Raw genomic sequence first — 4,411 nt, forward strand, 5'->3', positions numbered from 1 at the left:
TCCTTCGAAAATCATTCTTGACTGGTCAAAAAGTCCTTTTGTATGATTCTCGGTTACATCTTTTTTCGAAAAAACTCAGATCTCATTAGACCGGCCCTTTCACTGTTACTAATGTCTATCATCATGGGGCCATTGAGATAAAAAATTTAACCAATGGCAATGCTTTTAAAGTAAATGGACATTGGTTAAAGCCATTTATTGAGAAACTTGATTCAGAGGACATGTCCATGCCTCTTACTGATCCTGTATACCAGGACTGATCTCCTAGCCTGATAGAGGTATAGTTAGGTTTATGTTTATTACTTTCAAAGGATTTAGGATTAGGGTAGTTTCTTTCATATGTTTTTTTGCTAACCCATTTCATGTTAAGATTCGTGGAAACACTTCTAATTTCCTTCCTTTAAGTACTATCTTTCCCTCATTACGCCCTTTCTTTCCGTTGCCTCATGTGCATTATATGCTTACTTCTTTTACATTGAGGACAATGTCGATTTTAGGTTGGGGGTGTGGATTAGGTAAACTAATCAGTGTTTTCTTAGTTTTTGAGCAAAAATTGTGGATATTTTTAAAATTTTCAAGTTAAAATCTGTTTGGAAATTGATAATTTATGGATTAAGAATGCCTTGAGTATGATGATAAGATAGAAATCAAATTTTAAATTGTTGGAGTTTGATCATCTAAGTAACTCATTACTTAAGGTTCTTGAATTCATCTAATTAAGAGGAAATTTGTATATCATGTTAATCTAAATCACAAAACATGTTCAAATTGCTTTCTTGGGATATGCTAGGATTTCTAATGGTAGCATGTAAATCATTGATAGATATTGTGAATTGAGTCTGGAGAATTTTATCCACCTTAAAAGATGAAAAACTAGTTTAAAAAATAGGAGAACGACAAAAAGGTCATGTATAATGAAAAGAATGACAACATCTCTGAGGAGAATAAAAACGGTCTCTAAAAAGGATGTAATGTTTAAAAATAAATAAATAAGGGTGATCATCGATATAAAATAAAAACTAGAAAAAGAAGGAAAAGGGGATAAGTTTGTAGTCAGTACTTAAGATTTCAATTAACCTTGATATGATGAACATGGCTAACATTATGAAACAATAGTATTCTTATGAGAAGTAGGTTGATTTTTCACTAAGCACAATGGAAACTTGATATATGAACTTCTGCTCTGATTTAATTGATAAGGACCTATTTGATTGATTGCTTGTATGATTCGGCTCAAGATTTTCAAAATCCCACTTTCTGACCTTAAATTCTACTCATGCATACTTGATTGCATAAAAGATTGTTTTTTGAAAAAGGTTTTAAACTTTGAAGATGGAAGATTATTTCACACATGTTTTGCTTGGGACTAGTAAATGTTGGTTGGGGCATGTGTAAGTGTCAAATATTGTATATTTTCCCCCATTTATATCTTGGTTTTATGAACATGATAGTGCTTAAAGGTATATTTTGTGCATGTTTATGTTACAAGGCGAGTTTAATAGCTTGGATTGAAAAGAGTATTAAAAGCATGGATTTAATGCTCAAGAATTGCCAAGGCTTAGAATGGATCTTTGCAGACCAAGATTGAAGATTTCAAGACCCCAAGATCCAAGATAACAAAGTAGAGAAGCAAGAAAGTCGAAAGAACAAAGTGCTGAAATTCACTTCATTGTCTGTGTCATCGACTACTATTCGATGCATCGAAGCCAGAGTTCGATAACATCGAACACAGCTCGATGATACCGAATTTTTACATGAAAGTCAAGTTAGTCGCTAGACATATTAGGTGTTATTCTCGATTACTCGAAGCCTCTCTCGATGACATTGAGGAGTTGCTCGATGACTTAGAAGTCTGTTCATTAGCATTGAATTTTCTGAAGAATTATGAAGCAACTTGCTGGACTATTTTGGACACTTTTTTGATTACTTGAAGACATGTTCGATGACTCGAAGAAATGCTCGATGACATCAAAGAGTTGTTCAATGACATAAAAAGTTACGCAGTGCGTACATGCGCGACTTTCGGAATTCAACTTACGTTCGATGAAATAGAAGGTTGTTCGATGTTATTGAACACGTTACGCAGAGTTACGTAGATTGTGAAAATTAAGGTGGTTTTGCGATCTCACATGAACTTGTATATAAATATGGGTTTCCTACGGACTTTTTGAGTTATCTAGGGTTTGGAGAAGGAGAGCAAAGGGGTGGAGCCATCATCTAAGAGTTTTTTCTTCCTTTCTTCTTAGTTTTTAATGCTTTCTTTGTGGATTTTAGATCCAATCATGTCTATGGTTGGCTAAATCCCTTAGCTAAGGCTAAGGGGTGAAGCTTGTAGCATGATTGAGATGTTTTTATTGTTTGATTCTTGTTCTTGTTGAACTTCTTTGATTATAATTTGATATTTAAGGACTAATTTTAGTTTTTAATGATTTGTTGTGACTCAAATTATAATAGATCTACAATAGCTTTGAGTATATTCTTTTCCTAATTTGAGATTATGAAGATAATAAATCCTATTATTCACCATTGTCCCTTAGGCATGATTGGGTGATGGAATCCCTACTGACCTTCACAATTCTTCTATGTTTAGTTGTGGTATTGGTACATCCTGTTGTTTTCCATCATCTCCTGGCCATGGTTAGATGATGGAATCACTTCCAATCCTCACAACTCTCATCCATTGAGAATTAGTTCAATGGAAGTTCAAATTGATTTTACTGATATATCTTCCAATTAGATAGGATAAGACTCCAATTCCAATTGTGTTCCTTGAATCAAATAAGGAAACATGCTAATAGCTGCAAGTGGATCCCTGGGCACCCTAGTTCCAACCTTTGAATTCTTAAGTTTTTATTAAATTACTCATAATTACTTCCTTATATTCCTGATTTAGATTTAAATATTCTTCTAGTTCCGATTCTAATTACTTTTAGAATACACATAAGATTTAATCCTTATGGATTCGACCTCAGTCTTACTGAGATATTACTACATCGTGAACCTACGCTTGGGGTTGTAAACATCTTCCTATCTTGATGGTTGGGGTCATTGATGTTCGGTTCGAATTGGAGCCACAAATCCAATTTTGGCACGCTCGCACAGCGTGTGAGAAAAACAACGGTCGAACAGGTTTGAAGGGAGAATTAAGGCAGTGGGATTTTTATAGTTTTTGTTGTTCATCCCCACCATGGTCATACCCTACCATAACTAATCATAAGAGATTACGTGTGATCTATATGGATGCACTTTGTGCGATGAGAGATTTGTACATATTTACGGAGGAGATTTTTCGTTAAGTGGAGCTAGGATGTATCAAGTGATGTCATGCGTTACTAGAGCAGTCGAGAGAAAGGCGGTCGAGCTCGAGTGATTGCATGATAGATGGTGAAAGAGAAAGCAAATGAAGCAGAATGTGGGAAGTATCTAAAAGCTAAGTAGTGGAGAGCAGTTATAATAACCATCAGAATGTGGGAAGGATCCATAACAGCGGATCAAGGCTATGAATAGAAAAGAAATGCAACAACAAAAATCATCTCATACCAACCCAAATAAACCAAATCTATCTTTCAAATTATCCTATCAATATACATTCCTCAGTGTAATCATTTACTTTCCTTGTTAAACAAATTAAATTTCCTTAGAGTAATCTTTAGTTTACAAGCTTGCCGATTTACATTCCTCAGCGTAATTCATAGCGGTATTCAAGTAGCTGGTAATTCTACCTATAATTCGAGTCTACGCTTACACGGTGGACTCAAATCATCCATCGAGGAGGCATCCTTCAGTTGTTCTTCATGGCTGATTGTAAGGATATCTTTCTCATTTTTATTTCAACTGTATCGAAAAGTCCTTTTGTACAGAAGGCAAAAGGTGTAACCCATCATCAGAGGATGAACCCCACCCTTTGAATACCACCTGATCTAATTTACACATTACGCAAGTGGCTGAATAGGTGACTAATCTCTCCAGATCTCAGTCATACACTACATGCCTGCCTACCTCGGCACTTAGGGTCATTGTTGTTCGGTTCAAATTGGAGCCGCAATTCCAATTCTAGGACACCCGTACACCCAGTGCTAAAAATAACGACGAACACTTTTCTGACACTCTTGGTGGGACCCTATTTCTAGATTATTGGTGTGATATTGCCAAAATTGCATAGGAGTAATATTGTCAAGGCTGAGCCCTCAACATTGACTGCACCACCTCTAGGCGAGGATGTGTTAGTTCTTATACCTCTTGATTCGTTAAATCTGAATAATAAGTCGACCAGAGACCTAGCAGGGCCATCCAAATTCCGAACAATGCTTGTAGACGAGGTGTCCATTGTACTTCAGTATTTTCATATGAGCATTCAAATGGTGTAAGAATATGGAAGGGCCCAAGGGGAACAATTCTGTATTCAGGCTGA

The sequence above is a fragment of the Magnolia sinica genome, chromosome 13, assembly GCF_029962835.1.
Source record: "Magnolia sinica isolate HGM2019 chromosome 13, MsV1, whole genome shotgun sequence".
NCBI classification, from domain to species: domain Eukaryota; kingdom Viridiplantae; phylum Streptophyta; class Magnoliopsida; order Magnoliales; family Magnoliaceae; genus Magnolia; species Magnolia sinica.